At 36.7% G+C, this 23,645-nt stretch overlaps 1 protein-coding gene across 1 annotated transcript in view; it reads right to left on the reverse strand.

The window, feature by feature from the left end:
• Positions 1 to 23,645, reverse strand: part of RNF180 (ring finger protein 180) — a 126,983-nt gene that overhangs the window by 35,027 nt on the left and 68,311 nt on the right.

Here is a 23,645-nt window from a genome sequence, read left to right on the forward strand (position 1 = left end):
GAACACGTGTTAAAACAGAGACTTTATTTTATGCAAGGCATACATATTCTGCATTGTATAAGCAAGTTATTGCACCCTCCTTCAATATTCTCCAGATGTTATTTACCAAGACGGTGAGGCCATTTTAAATTTTAGGGGGGCATCATTTCCATGATCCTTCCCATGAAAGCCTTGAGGGGTCTAAATAATAACCTCTGAAGATTTCAGTATTTTCTCTCTGCTACAGTTTAATACTGCAGATTTTTGTTCTAATGAATTATCTCACAAAGTCTTTAAGAAACCGAATATGGAAATTCACCCTCCCAGAAAAAAAAAAAAAAATCAGAGTATGTAAAGCTTTTCTTTGGAATTTTAGGAGGCTGAAACAGAAAAATCAAGCTGAACTTCTATTATTTCACATTTCTCCTCCTGGATTAAAAAAGTAGGATGCAACTACAAATGTTGGTACAACACACCAACAGAAAACTGAACCTTAGCACTTACTATTTATGTTTCAATAGAGCCAATGTTACCACAAAATATGATTTATGATCCTCAGATGAAAGCAAGATTGTTGTTTGAGGGTTAACATTTTTCAAAAAGTAGACCAGAAAAAAGAATTCACCTCAAGCATGATCATCTTCTCATATCTAAAATGAATCCGAACCTTTGGATTTAGCTTAGCACTGGAACACTTTGATCGAAAAAGCTTAACTGCTTGTGCAACAAATTGCCATACACATTCAGTAAAATTCTCAATATACATGGATTTACTAAAGTGAATACACTGCCCTATACTTCACAAATTTGCCCCAACTTAGATATAAACATAATGAATAACTGGATCTGTCTCTCATAGCCAACGTGCACAATARTTAATCATCAGTAGACAAGGCATGTCAAAAATTTCACTGCTGACATCCTAAAAATACAAGACTGACATCAAGGACACATAAAAACAGTTTGGAAATTTGTAGAAATATAAAGAAAACTAGAACACACATTTTACGACATTTTCATGTGAAGAATAGTTCAAAATATATACAAAGAAAAAAAGAATACCAGGAAGGATCAGACTTACTATTCTATATAGTGTGAAATGAACTGCAGTTTACTTYTGTGGCAAAGTACTCTACTATAGTTTGACATATCTATACCCTTTCTGAAAAATTCAAAAGATTTCTAACACTACCCACTACTATTAACATACTAGTTAAAGATGGTTTCATTTTTAAACATCTATACKGACCTTAAGCAAAGACACTACTTCACACTTTACACCTACTACAATGCTAAGGGAGGAAATGGAAAAACTAAAAAAAATAATCCTAGACTGCAGCAGAGCACAGATCTCACACAACAGCTTCCCTCACAATCCCGGGAGTCTCAACTGAGTTACTGGAAACTTTCAGATGTTAGGTAATAATTTTCATCTCCTTAATGTGGGCAGCATCCTATGTCCTAGTTTAGCAGAACAGAGAAAGTATTTTCTAATGAGGAAACATAACATGCAAAGACAAAAGACCCTATACAGTGAAGCACACAAAGTGAACCAATGCCATTTAATTTGATTGTGCTGGGTTGGTTGCCTCCTTAATATAAGTTTGTAGCTGACAAACTTGGAGCATTTTTAGATGTATTATTTATGTCAGTTCTTCAGGCAAAAGCAGGGCATGTTTGGAGCAACAAAGCTCACTTTTACACTGTTCAAAGGCCTGCCAAATTACAAAGAATCAAACTTGTTCAGCTACAAACTTTTCATTTTTACTTTCACAGTGCATTCAGTGCAAGGGTAGGACTTAATTTTGGACCTGAAAGGACATAACTAAAGCCCTCAAGCAGAAGATGTAACATAAAGCCTTTGTGAAGGGTACAACCAGCACTAATTCTTAGAGTGCACATGACAAACTCAAATCTTCTTGCACTGAACATTCTGTTGCTAAAAAGAATTCTTAGTCCTCATTCTACACATAAATCTTCAAAAGTAATAAAATTTAACTGATGGAGACAACCTGAAAGAAAAACTCAGTGATGCGAGCTGTGTCCTGCTTAAGCCTGAGTGCAGTCTTAGCACTGAAGTCCATCACTGTCAACTTTAGTCATTTAAACATGGATTATTTATTGGATACACAGGGCATGAAACAGACTCAGATGGGAGCTAGAGAGGTCGCTGGGAAGAAAACACAGAGAAAAGCTGGACTTTGTGTCAAAAAACTACTACCAATTAAAGAAATTTTAAAAATTCCTCATACACAGTTTGAACATACATGGCATAGATATATGTTTGTGCTTTGTATCTGTGGCTAAAACAGTGCTGATTGGCTATTGCTGAGCAGCGCTTCATTCCTTGGAATGCTTCCTTTCCTATTTCAAGCAGGCTGGGACTGGGCTTGAGGTTAGGAGTTGACAGAGTCAAGAAAGGTAACCCATACCATGGGGTATCACAGTCAGCAATAAATCCTCAGGGAGATGAGGAGGAAAGGGTGAATGTTTGTGTTTACATTTATTTGTGCAAGCAACCATTCATGTGCTGAGGTAATGATTCCTAGGAAGTAGCTGGACATCTGCCTGCCAACAGAAAGGAGTGAATAAAGTCCTCTTTTTGCTCTGCTTGCACACAGAGCTTTTACGTTCCCTGATAAATTGCCACCGTGAGTCTCTTACCTTCCTTCTATTTTCCCCTCAAACCCTGCAAGAGAGCAGTAAGCAAGGGGCTGGGTGGGGGGGTAGCTGGCTGCTGGCTGAGGTCAGCCCATCACAGCCCAGAAGGTACTGAGCAGATACTACTAAATGTTTAATTATTCTTTCAAAGACTCTTTCTTGTGAGGAAGGAGGAGGCATATGTAACTGATTTTATTTAAAAAGAAAAAAAAATCAAACAAAAAATAAGCCATCCATTCCATAATAGTAGAGGATAATTGTACAATAAAAAAATACTGAAAAAATAAATCACTATAATATTAAATTAAATGATGTACAAAGTTTTTAATAGTTCTTCAGCCTACAATCACAGTTCATTCACATTGTTCCTTACACTACTGTATTTAAACTTTCAGTTTCAACAGTTATTTTTTCAATGCCAGAACTGACCAATTCATATTAAGTGTTCGAAAGCATTATCTAAAAATATCTTGTCAGAAGCCCAAACCAATTCTATAATGTAACATAATGTGGTGATATCTTACTYCTATGATTTTTATAAAACCCTTCATCATAAGACCCCCAAACTAAGAGGAAATAAATCAATGATAGGAAAAGATACGATGAACTTGTCCCTATGTCTATACTACATACCTGCTTTCACCAGCTCAACCTGTATTCTTTCTAGCACCAAGTCTAGCCACTAAGTTACTCCTGGGATTGCAAAGACAACACATCACACAGAATCTTATAACTTAATGTCAAAATATTCCGCCTGCCTTATCTCTAGGTTTGGTAGATTTCCAATGACTGTCGACTTTCTGAGTGTCTAAATGTGGTACAAACAAAAACTGAAATCAAATGGCATAAACAATAGATCTCTGCCATGGTAGCAATGACAGTTTGAAAAGAAAGGRCCTCAGACACTGCCCTTGACAAAGAATTTGACTTTTTTTCATTTTTCACAAAAAGAACATTTAATTTTCTGTGTTTACAACAAAAGCACGTAATCTGACAATCTAAATGATAGAGTTTGRTAGGTCTGTATTTCAAAAGGACAATCTTTCATTATTTAAAAGGTACACACACTAACTTCAAACAGATGCTGTTTTGTTTTTCTCCTCACACTCATTTATAGAACAGATACCATAATTTAACWCTTCTTTCAAATAAGATTATCTTAYAATGRAAGAATACTTTAYAATGGAAAAAAACCCCTCAAATATTTATTTAGTAAAATGTGTAGCTGTACACATCGTAATTGTCATATGGGTACCTGATATCGCTCCTTGTGCTAGAGCTGCAATTCTTTTCAGAATCCAAAGGTTAACAAGATTCTTAGAAGAACTAGGACTCATTTCAGTTAAAAATTAGAACAATTTTACAAGGCTTCAAGAATTTAGGAGAAATCTTCACAGAACTCATAATTACCTCTACTCTTCCAGGTTTGAGTATATCTGTTTGAACTTTGGTTTTTAGTATAGCAAAACGAATGCATGTTACCACCAGAAACTGTGCTTATAGACAGCTACTGTCAAATGTGAATTTGTTTTACCCACCTGACAAAGGTTATTTGCCAATTAAAGCTTCAAATGAAATTACCTATTCCAAAATGATTTGCAATAGTTAGCCAGCAAACAATTATCTCTTAAAACTTTAAACCTATTACCTGAATTAGAGTGTCTTAAGCATTTCTGATATGTGTTTTTAGTTTCAGATTATTCTGKTTTTGAGCATGCTGATTTATGAATACTCAACATCAGATACTCATAACTTTCAAATACAGATAATAGCTCTGTGAAAGGATATATCATAATTTGTAGTATAATTAAAAACTATTTTACCTGCAAAATGAAATGAAATTAATAATTCAGACTGCTTCATATTACCACAATCAATGCATCATCTTTTACTGCAGCTGAGAAAAATATTACAAAAAATTATGATCTTTAAAATTGGAAGTGATTTGCGGTTTGCACCAGGCACTTACTTAAATATATACATATATACAAATGGAAGTTTTTGCAATTGGGTAAGATGATCATTCAAACAATAATGCCCCAGTGTTTGGGTTTTTCATCATTGTCATCCCTTGAAATAACTCATGATTTCTAGTGCTCYAATGAAGTACCTATGCTGTACTCAGTACTCTCAAAGAAAATAATTTTATTTCCAGTGCCTGGTAAAGTTAGTTTTGCATGAGTTCAAATTAAAAAATTTGAATTAGCATACTCTGCTCTGCTAGTGTTTACAGCCTCACCATAGCATCATTTTTAGACCACTCACTAAAAACTTTTTCTCCACCTGAAACCCCACTGAACTGTCTAACCATTCCTCTTTATAGTACAGGTACAAAGATGATCAGAGGGTTGGGGCACCTCTCCTGTGAGGAGAGCTGAAGAGTGAGCTAGAGTTGTTTAGCCTGGAGAAAAGAAGGCTCAAGGGAGACTTCACTGCCCTTTCCAGACCTGAAGGGACCCACAAGAAAGATGGGGAGGCACTTTTTACAAGAGCATGTAATGACAGGATGAGGGGAATGGCTTTAAATGAAAGAGGGTTGACTTAGATCAAGTATTTGGCAGAAATTGCTTACAGTGGGGGTACTGAGGYACTGGCACATGTTGTCCAGAGAAGCTGTATCTGTCTCATCCCTCTTAGTATTCAAGGTCAGGCWGGATGGGGCTCTGAGCAACCTGGTCGAATGGAAAATGCCCTGCCAATGGCAATGTGCTTGGAAATACATGGTTTTTAAGGTCTTTTCTATGMCAAGCTATTTTGAATCTGATCTCCAGAACACATTCTCTTCTTCAGAGCGTATTTTTATTTCCCAAAATTCTGACATGACAATAAAAACTTTCTACAGAGATAAAATGCCACTGACTTGTAAGTCCTTTAAGTTTTCTGAAACACACTTGGACAATTTTTCTGCTATCAAATGATGTAGTCAGTTCTGTAATTTCAGTTCAGTTCAGTTCAGTTCAGTTTTAAAAATGTTTGTAGAGAGTATTTAATTCTGTAGTCATTATGCTTATGATGCACTGTCCACTCAACCCAAATTTAGTACAAAGCAAGAAGCCAAAAACAAGAACGAAAAAGTGTCTTGCCCAAAATAAACTGAGGACTAAATTCAGTCTTAGGGTACATCTTTAGACTTTGGTTATCCAACATTATCAGCATTTGGGTCACTCAGGCACAGCCACTAAGTAGCTCCTAGTTGGCTCCTTTTCATTGTTCTTGCATCACTAAGTGATGTATCCCAAATATTTTAGTATCTTAGGAAACACTGGATTCACCAGATAGACAGTTGGCATTGTACTTTTGCTATGTGTAACCATACCCATTTTCAACCCAAGAATATGCTCAGCGCCTTGTAGAAAGAGCGTAATTGCATGACTAGATGAGCAGGCTGTTCTTAGTGCCTAAGAAGAGCTCTCTGAAGTGATCACTGTCAAATACTTTTCATTATGTAAGTGGAACAGACAGCTGGAACTGGGGTTCAGATGTGTCCTTCCAGAATTGAAAAAATAAATACTTGTATTTATATCTCTTATAAATTCTCTCCATAAATGGTACTGTACAGATGATCTTAATTAAGTAGGAATCAACACATTCTTCCACAATAGTTTTTCCCTTACCTCAGTCCTCCCCCCATTGCTCTGCCCCTCCCCCTGATATTTTAAGATTTCTTACATAAGGAGGAAATTTACTGTCCAAGTTTTAAATTTTTTTAATTATGTTTTGGATTCTGTTGCAGATACAGTTGTCCTCCTCAACACCACCTCCACCTAGTAATCCCTAACATGTCTACAGAAGTAAAAAAAAATGTTATAGAAACAAAATACAGACCCCCTAACTATACAGCAAAGTAATGTATCACTGTATATGCTATATGATTTAAACATGGCTTGTTAAACACATTAAATATACRAGGCTACAAAAGCTCAAAAGCAGATTCAAAAGTCCATCTTCAAAATGTAGAGAAATAGAAGCTGGATCAGTTTTATATTGCCATTATAAAGTCAGGGTTTCAATACACAGTGATTATACGCTAGCCCTCAACTTAATTCTGTTCACAGCAAATCAGTTCTGGATGTCTCATGCATTTCCACTGACAGTAATTACGTTTTTATAGCCATCATAAGAAACATCCATCAAGTGAAAAATGATTTGCTGATAGGAAACAATATGATTGCTGTTTTAACATAAAACAAAATAAAAGCTTTAACATAAGAAAATTTCCTATCAGGATGTTAGACTATGGAACAAACTAGCAAAACCATAGAGATAAAGCCATGTTTTATGTTACAGCTCAGCTGATTAACTAGCTAACACTTGTTTACCTCCAATTACACAGTTCCAACTATATTCTTATGCTGGCTAGAGAACTAGTAAACCCAGTATGATCTGAAGCACTAGAAAAATAGAGAAGTATTTAGTTTTAGTCTCCTTTTCCTCTCTGAATCAGGGTACCATGCAGTCAGCTGAGACAAGCGAAGTAGATAGTCAGGCCATAATTGTATGAGGGTTCCTTTTCATCCACTTAATGTGAAACCACCACCTACGTTGCCTATTCACACTATCAATTGAACAAAAAGGTAATCAGATACTGATATTTTGGCACTGCCATGTGATTCTGACTGTGTTAGTATTTTGAAGAAAGAATCCTGCAAGTTTCCTAGAATATCATTCATAAAACTAAATTGCAATAGTGTATCACTAAGMTGGTGAGTCCTATACCTTTCATTGATGCTCATGCTTGACAAAAGCAAAACGTTAATTCCTAAAAAGTTCTGGTTCAGTCACAAATGCCCTGGGTCCATCCACCATTCTGACAGGCTGGTGTTGTTCAGAGTCTAAAAAAATTACTAGCAGTAACACTGTAGAAGGGAACAGCACAGTATAGGTATCATTTCTTTTGTACTTTCTTATGCCAAAAATCTAGCTTGGTTAGTAAGTTGTCAAAAGGATTATCCTGTAATGTAGTGGGAACCTTAAACTCCTAGTGAGCCTCCACAAGAACATGTGATAGAAGATGCATCTTGCACCAACAGGCTCTAAATCAGGAAAGGTGAGCTACTGGCATTGGGAAGAAGTTTGTATTTCAACTGCAAATTTTTGTTGAAACGAAATTTAAACAACAAAGCATTGTTTTCTTTCTGAATAATCTGGCACTAAACACAAAAATTTCATAAACACAAGCACTCTACACTAAATTGGGGAGGCAGTATCCTTAGAAAAATTCCTTTGGTCAGATGAAATAACAGGTGAAGTTCTTTAACAAACCACGGAATGGCAGCACTTTGGTTTTTTACTAATATGTCTTATTTTCTTTTTTAAAAGTAAAAAGATAGATATAAGTGACTAAAAGACTCTCCATCCTGTGTTTTTCACATATACCCACAAGTTCCTGGTCTATTACTTCAACATGCAAATATAATTGCAAGTTGATGGGCACCACTTTGTTTTCTACTTATATTTCATTTGTGTAAGTAGTCATAGCATCCAGTGATCCTGCTCTGTTTTGTCCCATTCCCTACTCTTTTTTGTAGTCCAGCTTCAAAACAAAACACAGTAAAATCAAGTAAGATACATGCATTTGCAATCAAGCTCCACTGTCTTGCTGTTCTTCCACTTTCAGCTGGAGGCCTATGCATCATAGCAGGAACAGGACAAGAGAAAGCTAAAGAAGAAAATCAGAATTTAATTTCTTAGGCTACGTGGTCTCACTGTTGGATTCAAGATGTAGTTTGTCAATGAACTTCCAGACAGCTGTGTCTGTGCCAGGTCTCTTCCCTCTCCACACATGAACAACTCATTACAAACTAGAATGAAACACAAAGGAGTGCAGACAAGTGAAGAGAGCTGCGTTTGGGCCATARTTCATAGCTGAGGGGTCCTGCTGCAGAAGTTTCTATACCTATGGCACTAAAATGTACCATTTTAATTCATATTCCATACATAATGTATATGGCTAGGAAAATATCGATGAAGTTTTTTATAGTACCCATTTTGAGGCAAGAACTGTTTTCTTCCACTATACTCAAAATCCCACTTTCTGCCTGTTTTTCCTGAAGAATTTCTTGAACAATTGAACTCTACATACAATAAATAATGATAAAAAGCACACTACATACACAAGTAGTTTCCACAGAACACACACAACCACATTTGAAAAATGACAGAAGACTGATGGAAGACAGGTGGAAAAACACCTCAGCTTATTTTAAAGTTCAAATAAGAAATTGAAGATAAGATGCTGAGAAAACACATGAGAATTCAAAAAAGCATCTGCAATGGTCCAAAGCCTTTTGATATGGTGTCAAGTACAGCAAATGGAAGGGCAAAAAAGACAAACTGCTGCCAAAAACACAGGTAGAACATTAGGTAGAGAGTCAGAACAGATAAAAAGATACTGTGAATCTCATCTAATCAGACCACCGGATGTGCTGATTTAAAATACCAAATGAAATCTATCTTGGAAGCAAGAGAACAGTGTATCTTTGTACCTGAAAGTGATGAAATAGTGGTATAGATAAACAGAGAATTCACATAATGTTCTGCTAGAGACAATGAGGCCTTCGCTGCTACTGCCCCAAACAGGTTTTACAGAAGTTCAGTCTACAAAAAATGCAGAGAACAACTGGGAGCCCATCTTAGCACTATGGCTGAGCAACTACCTTCCACTGCATCTTTCCATTGAAAAGTAAGATTATATTATACTAATAGTGGCTCAAGTTAAGCCAAGGAGATCCTCATAACATTCTGTCCCCACTGTTGGGTCACACACTGCACTTTACACCATTTTGTTCACACATTTGTATTAAAACGGTTTCCATGCACTAGTCAATGTTACATTTATACTTAAGGAATTGGGTTACTTTTAGAACAAAAGGAACCCAAAAGACAGACATCCAAACAGTGGTTAACAGCATTCTAAATACGAATATATTCCATAGATTAACCGATTTCAATCCAGAAAGATTATTCTGGTAGTAATTCTAATACATTATTTTTATCCTCCTAATACAGCTTACTTTTAGAAACCAGATTGCTCCGCAGTGCTGCACGCAGATGGGAACAGCAACTACAAAAATGGTGTTCTGCCTTTCAATTTAATAGTTCCCTGAAGAGACCTGATCATCTAGCAGAATTCTCTTTCCCTAATGCATAAACCCGAAATTCACTTCAGTAATAAACCAAAAGCAGTATTCCTCTTTACTGTAAGATAATTCACATACTCAATTCAGTCTGGATTTTGGACCTACAGAAGAAGCACTACTTAAGAGCAGAAGCTATGTCTTTATGAAGCCAAGAGGATCTTCCAGGCCTGTCTGCATCTACTCTTTAAATAATCTCTTCATACATATYTTTTTACAGTCTTGTCTGTCCTGCAGAAAGTGATATGAAGCACAAACCCACTTCAGAACTGGAAAAAATGCAAATAATAAAAGCTGTATACAATTATCCCTACAGGATGCTGCCTTTTTCTCTTTGTTGTTCTAGAATCCTATTTTCCAATGTTGTCAATAAAATAAACAAGTAGTTTTCCAAACCACAAATAAGTGTATTGGATATGCATCAGACTTGAGGAAGAAATGCAAATAAATCTGACCCAAAATCAGCAGATCCTATGTATGACATGATGCTTCTGGATGTGCCAGGGCTGACTGGTCTGCTGCAGTGGGGCTTCGTTTCTACAACTGAGTAGTATCTTCTTCTATTACAAAGTTCCAGTACAGCATTTCACACAGAGCATTTAGGAATCTCCCATGTACACCTGATTTCCTAAAATTTCCTAAATACTAGCAGTTGTTGGAATAAAAATTACCAAATCATAAATTGTGGCTGAAATGAAACAAGAGGGCATAAAACATTGAGGAGATGCACAACAAGTAAGACTGTCGATTTATTTCCATATGAATGACCAGCACAGTTTTTAGTAATTTCTAAAACAATGACTGGCATTAACCTTTTTTCCAGAATCACAGGTGTAATGTTTCATTCTATTCATACATGCTTGTTTGTTGTTGTTTTAACACACATTTAGCTACACCCAACTGGAACACGGCCAGAATGCTCCAAAGTCATCTATTCTTTCCAATTCAGGAAAGAATTATTGCTTGTTTTCTTTCACTATTTAGTATATTTTTCCTCCTTCACCATGACCTTTTTGATGTTTTAATGAATGTTCTTAGCTCTGTTTCTTATTAAATAGTTTCTATCACGTATTTTTTTAATCTGTAGATTATTTGGCTTGAAAACTAATGACAAGAACACTGGGGTAAGCACACAGGTGGAGTTTTGTTTTAAGGGCACTTCAGAGTTGCACAATAATTCTAGCTCTCCTCTTCCTGAGACATATTAATTTTAATCTGAAAATGGAAACAGGATATTCTAGATTACATAAATTCTTGATCTTCTAATTCTGCTTTTTAAAAAGTTCATGAAATTCTTGTTTCTTAAACTTTTTCTTTTTTTGGGGGGGGAGAGTTGTTTTTTTTTTTTTTTTTTTTTTTTTAGCAATTTCTCTTTTTTTTGTACATTTTTTATAAAAACAAAAATTAAAATTTTTGCATTTATGGAAGTAATTGAGAATCTTCTTCCTTCACCAGTTGGTTCCACTTAATGACCCTTAGGTAGGATCTCATTTTAGTTCTCAAGCTGCTAGCTAATTATTTTCAATTTGCTTCAGAATCTGCATTAGCAGTGCACTTTAGCAAAAAGTCTAAATCCAAAGCAAAACTCAAAATAGCTTTTAAAAGCTATTGAGCAAAATACAAATGAAAGAAATAATGCCATTAAAAGTAGGGAGATTAGATTATTTATTTAGATGAGCGTTCATAATGTAAAATATTTATTTGGTTCTACATACTTCTACTAATCATACAAAATTGATTGGTCTAAGTAGTACAGGCTCTCCTCATGCTGTATGCAGAAGAAAATTAGATATACAAAATATGAAAATAAGATCACTTCAACTTTTTGAACTACAAAATACTAAGATTTGATTAACCTTTTGCCAAAGTTTGGTATCTTTTTTATGAAGAGTACAGGGAGAAAGCCTTGTCTAATGAATACATTTCTTCTAACTCGTAGCATTTTCAAAAATAAAAGATTATTAATGAATTGAGACATTTAATTTCTTCATTTTCAATATGTCCAAATGTTTTCTTGCTCATAATCCAATCTCCTCCTTTAGAAACAATACAACCTGTCTCCTAATACTCAAATGAAAGATTAAAGAACTTTAAATAGAAATTTGGTTACAAATTATTAATAAGGGAAACTGACAAATTTCTAGCATTCTYATGTATAGCAGATATACCCTTGAAAACAAATTAAGAGAAAGAAATCCCAACAAACATTCCAACCCCCTAATTCCAAATTGTATCAAATGCGAAGCACCGTTTTAGCTAAATCATCTATTAAGGAAACAATGCATCCTTCTGATGTGTAACCAATATAATTTACATGTTGATCTAAAGCATTAGAGAATCACAAATCATTATAATTTAGGTGTTGATATAATGCATTAGAGGATCACATGTATCAGAAAAATAAAATCGGTTCCAAATAAAATCTTGGCAATAACTAGCTTAAAAAAATTATATTGTCAGTTTTACAGTCCTAATGGTGTTAAATCATTGCATAGGAAACTTTTTTTTAATTGAACTTGTCGGTATAAACTTGTACTTTGGATGTTAAAAGGACATCTATATGCACAAAACACTGCCAGCTTCTACAGCTGTTAGACTAGGTCTACCTTTTCTTACTTCTGAATTATTTCCTTAATTCTGAAACGCTGTTACCATACAACATCTCTGCAGTAATATATACAAAAATTCCTTTTCCTAATTCACTGCTTTAGTTTTGCTATTTCCTACTAGACTCACTGAGTGCTTCTCAATGGCATAAACAGTCATGAGATTTTATCTGCTCTGTTAGTATGATACCTTTTGGATGTGTCAGTGACTTCTTTTCAATGACTGCCAGCAATTTTATCTAATATAATTAAAGAAATGTAAGGAAAGAGATTATTTTCAGATAGCATTATTTTCTCCCGAAAGCAATCATGAGGAAAATAAATGTTTTGGAGTTGAAAATTATTGAAGTTTATTAAAGTTAATAAAAGTCATGGATTAAAAACATTCATAGACAGATCGACTGCTACAAAATAATTGTGGTTGTCTCATCCCTAAAAGTGCTCAAGGCCAGGTTGGACAGGATTTGAGCAGCATGGTCTACTGGAAGGAAGACAGAGGGGCGGAGGAGTTAAAATGAGATGATCTTTAAGGTCCCTTCAATCCAAACCATTCTATGATTCTGATTCTATACAAGAGTACAAAGCTTTAATACTCCCAGATGTTAGGAAATATTTCCCGGAATTTTTTTCTAATTTGAAGAACCGAGTACTGCACTGAAATCTCCATACAAGCCACATTTTATTTACCTCAGTTTATATGTAGTCAGAGAGTTTAATACCCTGAAAACCAATCAGAAATACAAAAGTTACTCAAACTCTTAGTCACTGAGAATGAGTCAGAACAATTCATAGAAATGAAGAACTAGGGGCACAATTTTTTTTTTTTTTTTGTAGAATTCTATCCTAAATTGTCTCCTTCCTGTGTATTTGACGTTATTTTTCTGGTGATACACAGTAAAACTCATAATATGAAAGTACGCTTGTATTAGTGTTCCTCCCGCTGTTGAACTTTGATTTTCATCTGCCACCAAGCATCTTATATAACTCCAATTTAGTGTGCTCTTCACTCTATGTGTAATAAGAATCTCTGCTGAAATTATGGGATTCACCTAACTGCATAATATGACCATAAGAGGTCATCATCTTTCTCAACTGAGAAACTGCAAATTTCATAAATTATGATCTAGGTTGTCTGTGAGCCTCTAGAGAAACTAAAATAATAGTTTCCATACCTTACAGCTTATAAAAGAAAAAAAAAACAGAGTTTCTATATTTCTAGGCTGATCATCAGTATTTTCTTGGAATAGCAACCAATACAGTGTTGGAACAGTTGCAAACATTCTGTGGTTATTTGTTGAAAAAACACAGGTTTTTATTTTTTTCCCAGACAGTTAGCAATAAAATATTTAATTAATTTCAGGGGGCTATTTCCTTCTTTTGTCATTTTTATCCTGCAAGACACAGTGGCTGTGAGGATGCATCAGGATTTTCTTATTTGTGGCATAGGACCTTAACCCAGCTATTAATCCTTTAGGTTGWAGCATTATCCGTTTGTTACTATTTAAGGCAGAGGTGGCTGTATCCGGGGACTTTCTGTGTCCCTCTTCAGGAAAACTATATTACCAAGGATRCAGGAAGAGCACAAATATGGCAGTGAACACTGTTGCCTCTTCTCAGCATACTAACCTCCAATGCTGGCCTGGCACAGCAAATAACAGATGATCTCCTGCCCTCTTTTGCAAGATGGGCACACAATACATAACAGCTCACTGAATTCCACTATGCTGAGATCATTCTATAATACCTATATATCCTAAACATATTTCATAGACAAGAGGCTTAATAACATGTATTTCATTTAAATGAAGGAATAAATTCACAGCATAGCCAGCTATTTTGGCCTTCAGTAGAGCTATTATGACAGTGCAGCCACCCTATCTTCTTGTCTATATAATCTAGCTTCAAGGTGATCATAAAATATTTTAAAGTACACACAGCTCCATTCAGACAATCCTGATATACGGTTTTTATCCAGTAGCATTCTAAGCAATTTTCCCTCTTTTTCAACTCAAGTGTTAAGTAGCTTACAATATAACTCATAACCAAATGCAAGCAAAGGTTCTCCCTCCAAATTTGCAAAGCTGTTTATTCCTCTTATTATTATTAACAGCAAATTGTGTAGAAGACATGTCAAACAGCAGAAGATGTCAGGTTAGAAAATACCTCAAAAGTTGTAATCACAAATAACAGCATAAAAAGACTGGAGATAAAAGTATTTAAAATCTAAAATACTGGAGTTCAAATGCTTGCAACAGGAGGTTCAGGTGCATCTCAGAAAACAGTAGCCTTAACGTGCTATTTTACTCAGATGCAACTTCCACAGAAATCACAACTGTAATTTAACCAAGGTAAATAATGTATTTGGGCATGAATCCATCAGTTTTAATCCCCTCTTCTTAATTCCGTTTATTATCAGTGACAGAATGAATGTGCTAATAACAAAAGTCACCATGTAACAACAATTGTTACAAACAGAGCAAAAGCAAAGCAACCCACGCCAAGCATTTCTCCCCTCCTTTTATCAGGAAGTTACAGAAGACACTGCTGCAAGTAACCACATAGGCCTATAATGCTGCACTGCTGCTGTTAGGAACAGCTACTAGCTGAGCAGTGAACTTGAAAGGCATCAGGGCTGAGGCCATGCTCRGTGGGGCTGATTCCCCTTGCCCTGCCTGCTGCTTGCCTTCACATTGTTTAGCTGTGACAGCAATTCCTCTAACGAACCAGATGTCTGCAGTTAATTTGTTTTACTTTTCTTATCTTCCTATGGTACAACAACTAAAAGCAGTTATTCCATGTACAACGAGATTTGCATTGCTAATATAATGACGAAATGTAGGGTTGCTAATAATAGCAGAGGTCYTGAGAAACAAAGATCCAAGACACAACACATATGAGTACAAGCATGGGATCACAYGAAATGGGGCACTGGGTTGACACTGGTGACTAAAACAGCTATGAGAAACTTCCCAGAGGTCTGTTAAAGAAATCCCATGTTTTACTTTGGTGCCAATACTAAATAATGATTYTAGCCCCTCAGCAGCCAGCCGAGGGATCCATAAGCAATCCAAGAATAATTCTTGTTGAGTATCGTCACAGAAAGAGTGACTGAAATCCCATGATAGCGTAACTATTCACTTAAAGGATTTACAGATTCAATAAAAACATGACAGTACAAGAAAAAGAATTGTAAACAAGTGTGTACGTGAAAAAGAGACTTGCATAGATGAAGTGAACTTTGGTCAAAAGTTAAACCTTTAAAGCCTAGCACCTTCACTACAAGACTGTCAGTTGCTAGAGGATATTTGTATGAACTTGAAAACTCAAGGCTGCAGGGTGAGATAACAATACCAGTTAGTATTGTTAGACAGTGTGGATAAACAATGCAGTATCTCAGTTTTTATCCAGAATTCAGATTAACACTAGGAGCATGAAAGCAAACTGTCCACTAGCCATCATCGTAAGGTAAAACACTGATTTTTTCAAAATGATACAGAAGAACCAGAGAAGTGACATTAAGAAATGAAGCAAAACTGCCAATAGTTCACTTTGCAAGTCAGGATCCTTTCCAAGAGGATACTGCAGTTTTGAAGTTAACTGCATAGCCTTCCTCAATGTAAAACGATTGTGAGAAAAAATTCAGTATAAGTGGAGAAGTCACAAATGGTATTTTTCTGAGATCTTTCTTTCAGAAAATTAATACAAGCTTCATGCATTAGCAAACAACATACATACAACCAAATACACACAAATTTGAATTTATAAAAGAAATAGTTCATCTTCCTGGCTATAGCAACCATAACAAGAACCATTACTATATTGCCAATTCCTAGACTTAAGTAGCTGTTATCATACTGTATCAATTTATATAATTATCATATGCTAACAATATAATCATACCCTAACAGAAGCCTAAAAATCCCCCATGAACACAGATGTTAACACACACACATACAAAATGCAAGCATTCCCTTGCACAATCAGTATGAGCTGTCCTTTGCAGAACAGAGGAAGCTTGGGTCCCTCTACTGTTACTAGCAGCTCAGTCCTGCACCTACACCTCAGAACCTGCATCAGGGCAAGTCTCTGGAGGAAGTGCAGGTCAGGAGCCCACAGAACCACTACAATTCAAGGTTTATAAACTTCAATTTAATAACAAAGTGCAATCTGCTGCTACACAATGTTTATGGCCACACTTTTCCTTTCTGTAAGCCAGAAAAAAAATATTTTGACAGATAGCTATCTTGTTATAAAATGAACTTGGTAAAGCACCTCTTCCATTGACTAAGATATTTCAAAGTCTGAAAAGGTTTACTATCTCAGACTGCTCTAATTAAAGGTAAAAATTACATGCTTAGTACTTTTAATAGAGACATCTTTGAAGATATATATCTCACATCAGGGTTCTGCTGCACTGAAGTAATTCTTAAAAGAGTACTTAAATTCTTTACTTCCCACTATCATTTATCAAAACTCTTTCACTCCATCCAGAGATTGATGTGTTTTTCTCTTCATTAAGTTTCACCAATAGCTTAAGCATATAGGGTATGTTAGAGATCATGGTTACAAAATACCACAGATCAGATTTCTACTGGAAGTACCAGAGTGACAAAATGCACATTTTTACCAGGAGGAATGTTAGAATACTGAAGAAATGTATGAAAAGTAAAACTTGCAAAAATAAAAGGAGGATACCAGACTGACATGAAAAGTGAGCAGCCACAAAATGGAGTGCACGGCAAATGATCTTTCCTGCTTACGATACATCAGACTGTAAAGAAGATGTGATTATCTTCAGTCACATTTTCCTAGGAAGATACCTCAGCTCTGGGAAACACAGCTGCACTAGCCACATGTGCTGCTTGACACAGTCTAAGAAGTAAAGCCATTTAAATATTCCATGCCATGATTGCAAAAAAAACAAAAAACAAAATATCTTCTTCTGAAGACTACTACTTGAAATCAATCACTTAGTTTACATACTAATTTTGAAATTTCTTGTATTTTGTAAACTGCATGTTTACTGATGAGTTTTAAGAGATTTATAAACTGTACATAATTTTCTACACAATATTGTAAAAGACTTATAGATCATAACTGCCTCAAACACCATCAAGATCACCAAAGGACTTTCCCCTTTATGGCAAACTATATCTAAAGGCAACTGCTTATCTGCAACCATGCTGCCCCACCACCCCGACCTGCCACTGTTGGATATGCCCTTGTCAGTTCTTGGAAACCTGGACAGTAAATCAAGGCACATGATGGGAACTTAAGATAAGATAAAGGTGGTAATATTGTCTGATTATTGCAGATTAAGAAGAGGCAAACAAGCTGAGGGAGCACTGATAATGAAGACAAAGAATCAATAAGGAAAGCCAACTCAGTAACTGTGCTGACAATCAGCTCCAACTGGGTCCAGAAGGGAGAAGCCATGGCCAACTGACTCAGAAGAAGACTGAGCAGGGGACTCCTTAGCATTAGAAGTGGGGAATCATTTCACCAATAGAGTAGGAGAACTGCCTACACAGTGAGCATTGATTCCTTTGTTTGCTTACATGTACGAATGGGGACAAGTTTTGAGTGACCTTGGATCCCCATCACTCAGAAGACCAGAAGAGGATCAACCAGATGGTGTCTGGATCCACAGGTGATGATGACGTTTTACTTAATCTGCCTCTTTGTCACTCCCCTCCTCTCTTTTTCTATTTCCTTCTATCTTCCTTTAGCTCCCATCTACAGTTAAATGAAATCCATACTATTAACTTCAGCATATGGTCTTGTTTTCACCTTAATTTTGGCAGAGACATCTCTCCAAAAATGAGATTTTTACATTATTTTGGCATAGTTGGCAGGATTCTGGTCTCTGAACTGAAGTGCCTTTAACAATAGTATGATTCCCTGTAGGGGGGTTGTGTGGCTCCTTTGCTGGGAACTCACGGAAACTGACACAGCTTTTCTCTGAAGAGACCAGCTCCCTGGTTTCTCCTGTGGAAATTTATGGGAAAAAAAGTGTCCAAGATGTCCARTGTAAAAAAATACTTTGTTGTCCTTCCTTGAAAAATTTTTTAGCTGCCCCTCTACCCCAGAGACCGAGCTGACACAAGAAAACTAACCTATTGGTTATTCATAATGTGCTATTATTTATTCAAAAATCTGAAGATGAAATAATGCTATCCTTACAAGATTTGGTGAAAGAATTGTACTTTCAGTTAAATAAGGAAAAGGAAAAAAGAATGCAAGTGGAGGCACTGCTTGCTTTCAAGCATGATGATGTCCAAAAGCTTTAGGAATGCGCATGAGAGAGACTCTTAGGGAGAAGAATTACAGGATGTTGAACCTGTAACATTCTCTGAAACATGGCCTTGTAACTTGATGTTTTTTGTTCAGTGGAGGAATTGTGAGAGACAATGAATGAGACCATTTTTCTGATAAAGAGCAAAATTTAATGTTTGCATTCACACTGGATGACAAGAAAGTACCATGCTGACCCTTAATTAAAATGGAACCCACAAGTGATTGTCAGGATCAGMAAACAGCTACTAAAATAGTGCGGTATACAGCTACAGAGATATCAAAGCTTGGCCATAAATTGGCAAGACTGAAATCCATTAATATTAATGCAGTGGGATACTGAGAAGCTGGGTGTACTTCCCGGATGGAAAAGAATTAAAATCACTGAGGTAAATTGAGCCATTGTTATCGGCCAAACTGATAAGGTTAATTCATGGCTCCTGGCTGAGAAGCTGAAGTTTGTTAATCTTAACCCTAAAAGAAATCCAGGTTAAGATGTTAAAGCACTGTAATTCACAAGTGATTGCACTTCTCCAAATTTTTACAGTCTCATTCTCTACAGATATGAAAATAATTGGAGAAAATCCCTGTGAAAAGATGAGGGACGAAACAAGAATAACGCATCAAACGCTTYATGAAACAGAAGTTAAAACTCTCCCTGAGATGTAACAAACTCAAGCAGTTAAACAATTTGAATCACTAGGGGATACGTTGCCAGGGAAGTTTCTGTTGTTTCCTTCTTCCAGGAGGGCCAGCAACCCCTGCCCAAACCAAAGATSAAAAGAAGCAGTTCCAAGTGGGTGAACGCTTGTGGATTTACCTGACAAAGCTCACAGAAGACAGCCAAGAAGATGACTTTTCCTTCAGGCCCTTTTACCTTTGTGATAGACACAGGACCTTTGAATAAAACCCACTGGATGGATATCCCTTCCTCCTAAAAATCTGTCTGTAGTAGGCCAAATTTTCACTTTTCTTTTTATAGGAACCTGCCAACAGATGAGATGGAGCTGCGTGGAACKGACGAAACTTATAACTGCCACCCTAACTGCTTCTATTATCAGCTTATTAATGTTTGTTATTTGCTTGTGTTTTCATTGCAAGTGACATGTTGGGGGACCATATATTAGTCAAACCACTTTATGTGTTGTTAGTTTGATTTTTGCCAAGTTTATTGTCTTTTATGGGGAAAAAATGGTGTGGGAAGAGCTCTTACTTTTGCCTTATGAATGTGTAATTTTGTCTAAATCAAATGGGAGTTAGTATTAGAATTTATACATATTTGGAATCGTACAAGTATGTATTAATCAGTTCTGCCTCAAAAGGCTTTAGATATATGATTTGGCTAAATTTTTCAGAGACAATAATGGGAGAACTGAATAACCCTAACAAAACAAAAGACAGTGTTACATGGGAAATGGGTGACCATTTCCTTTCCAGATYAGGACAGATAGCCATGGACTCCAAACCGGATGTGGGTAAAATACTAAGAAAACTTTTACCAACTCTTAAGCAACTTTACCTGTGACCATTTTTGGACCTATATGTTATCKAACATGAAACATTCCAAAGCAAATCAGAGACTTGTATTCCCACTTGAAAAAGTCTGATGTACAACTGGGGTTCCTACTATGTGTCCTAATAGTATTTTGTCTTCACCTCATTTCTTTTAGTTATGCTAATCAATATGGTAACTACAGCACATGCTGCACCACACATGCTTCTCAGTTGTGGGTGCAATTTACTGTGGCAGCAATTAAAAAGGAATGTGATGAGGGCAATTTGTCCCCTAAAATTTCTTTTCTTAAAAAAAAAAAAAAAAGGGAGAAAAAAAGCAACTTGGGATAGTAAAACTAAATTTGAAAGTTTGTTTTATGTCAGGATTATTAAAATGAAATGGAGCAATACTCCATCCCCTGGACAACAGAGTATGCACCTGATATAAACATGTTTTTATAAGAACTTTTTMTATTTTGAATGAAAATTTTGCAAGCTAGAAGTTAATTTTCTATGGTTTATAGAATTGCCCAGCCAGACAAGAATATTACCTATAAAATTCTTCCAACTACATGTGAATGTGGTCGAGACAGAACATTATTTTAAAGACTTTGAAATATGTAAGCACACCTTGCCAACCGTCAAACTTGATTCCAGTGTGCAGAGGTAATCAGTTGTACAAAGGCACCTGAAGATCTGTTTCAGATTAGGCTGAACTGATGCATCTTAATACATGGTATGTGTACCTGTTGGGGATACCTCTCTACGGGATTTAAAAATCAAGACCCACTATGTAATTCTATGGCTAATTTGGGCCCACATCCAACAGATACAGTATTGTGGAATCCATCACACCCACTACCCGTTAAAACATACTCTGATCCTTGGGAATCACCCAGCAGGGGCAGTGGCTAACCAGAATTGGGTTGACAATTACAGCTGGATTTGTGTTTTTAATACAAAAAAGACTGGCATAGCTGTTGTATATTGTATGATTACTTGTGTTATTGCTTCTGCTCTTTCTGTTTTTTCTACTGCGTTCTACTTTTTTCATCACTCCCATGGATAACTTATGAATCGAGCAAAAGTCTTTTGGATATAGTATTAGAGCCACAAGGTGATGTAAGGAAAGTCAACTCAATAACTGTGCTGACAATCAGCTCGACGGGGACCAGAAGGGAGAAGCCATGGCCAACTGACTCAAAAGAAGATTGAGCAGGGGACTCCTTAGCATTAGAAGTGGGGAATCATTTCACCAATAGAGTAGGAGAACTGCCTACACAGTGAGCATTGATTCTTTTGTTTACTAAAATGTATAAATGAGGACAAGTTTTGAGTGACCTTGGATCCCCACCACTCAGTAGACCAGAAGAGGACCAATGGGATGGTGTCTGGATCCTCGGATGGTGATAACTTTTTACTTAAACTGCCCCTCTGTTACTCTTTGTCATTCCCCTCCTCTCTTTTTCTATTTCTTTCTATTTTCCTTTAGCTCCCATCTATAGTTAAATGAAATCCGTACTATCAACTTTAGCATATGGTCCCTAGGCTTACAGCCTAATTTTGGCAGAGACATCTCTCCAATATAATGGAATCTTAACAAATGTAACTAAAATAATGTAGGAATTGATTAAACATGTTTGAAAAATAAGAAGCTCTGAAAGTATCTTCTTAGCTATCGAAAATTTAAAAATCTGAACAATGTTTTATTCTTGAAAGTAACATCTAAAGATTAAAGTGTCTGGAGAGACTGTAGATGACACRACGGTGAAAATGCTCATATACATAGTGTTTGTGCATCATCATTTCATTTACCAAAATAATGAGAGCTGCAATTTTTGAAACCATTTTAGGGACTTAGCTAAGAATTGTTAGACTTATTAGGAAACAAGTATTCAATATTAAGAGGGCCACACTCTCAACTTTAGAGATGCATTTTCCAAAACAAGAAAATGTTTTCAAAAGGTGTCAGTGTCAATTTAAATATTTAAGAAAAATAAAAACCCTAACCCTTCCTAAAGATGAAAGATTAAATGCACACCACRCTGAAAAGACTCATAATATGTCCCAGATCCATTACATTTTCAAGCTGGTTCTCACTCTTAATTGAGAGAAAGAGCCTCTAAGTATCTCTCTTAATGTTGAATTCACAATGACAAACGTACCTGAAGTAGGAGCAATTCCTTTAGGAATAATCAGATGTTGTGGGTTAAGGTTTCTCCTTTTGTTTCCTTTCTTGGGGATTTTTTCTTTCCCATTTTGTTGCTGGGATACACTGATTGCCAAGTCACTCTTTTGATGGTTGGGCGATTGGGGAAGACAAAAGAACCTTTGCCCCACCCAAAGGGTCTCCCTGGGCACTGCTCCTAGCTGGCAGGTTTTTTTTTTAATCCCTCTCTTTGGAGAGAGGGAAGTTCTTGCAGGAGTTTTGGGCTCGGGGAGGGCGTGTGTGTATGCGGCAGGGGATAGCTTCACTTCCTGCCCAGCTTGGCTCAGGGAGGACGGTGGTCCTGCTGCTGCAGAACCCAGCATCTCCGGTCATTGGTTCCTGTTCACTGCACTGTGATCTTCTGCCCCCGTGCCTTGCCGGGGACCCCTGCGATTCCAGCTACAGTGGTCGAGATCTGCTGCATCCCGTCTGCAGCCRTGGGATTCTGCTCGTCTTTTGCCCATCTGGCCGTTCTGAGGCTCCTTGCTATCCAGAGGAGCATCAGGATCAGCGTTTTCCGCTGTGAGTTTGTAGAGGAACTTTTCTCCATCCATCTCTGCCGGTTTATGCCCGYCATCAGCCACGTGGGAGATCTGAACCCACCGGGACCCGCGGCACAGCGCCCCCTGCAGCTGCTGGGGAATCATCGCATGGACCGTGGCCAGAGCCAACAGCGCCCCTGCCAGCTGGGACGGTAACTGCACCAAAGGGGAGGCTGTGTCTGTGTGTGAGGCTGTCACTGGGTTTGCRGCTGGGTTGGTTGTTGCTATCATTGGGGGAAGGGGGGTCATATCCACCACTCCAAGGAGGGTCCCTGCTTTCATTGGCAAGCACCTGTCTTACAAAACCAAGACATCAGACTTCTCTGATTAGTTGTTATGTTTATCCTTGCTTACCACACAGTTATTCTGGTGCAGTTAATTTAAGAAAATTTCTTTCAAAGGCATATACATAATTAGTCATTCTACTAAATTTGACAGCAAACCAAAACCAATAGTCATTTTAAGACTGGCATTTCTTCTCAGCCCTCCACCAAAAATTGCGACTACCTATGGCCTTTAATTCGTTCTGCTTTGGATGGTTTGACGTAAGAAACCGTTATTTTATAATTGATAAGAATATGAAAAAGTTTCTGTTAGATTTGCAGAAAAAGTATTTACCTACTAAAGACTAACTGAAATAGCAGTTATCAGTGAGCAACCTTTACTCACAGAAAAATATTTGGCCAAAACCAGTAAATGTTAATTATCTTTTAAAGCAATCTTA

The sequence above is a fragment of the Malurus melanocephalus genome, unplaced genomic scaffold, assembly GCF_030028575.1.
Source record: "Malurus melanocephalus ecotype Western Australia unplaced genomic scaffold, MMel_1.1 scaffold_18, whole genome shotgun sequence".
NCBI lineage: Eukaryota > Metazoa > Chordata > Aves > Passeriformes > Maluridae > Malurus > Malurus melanocephalus.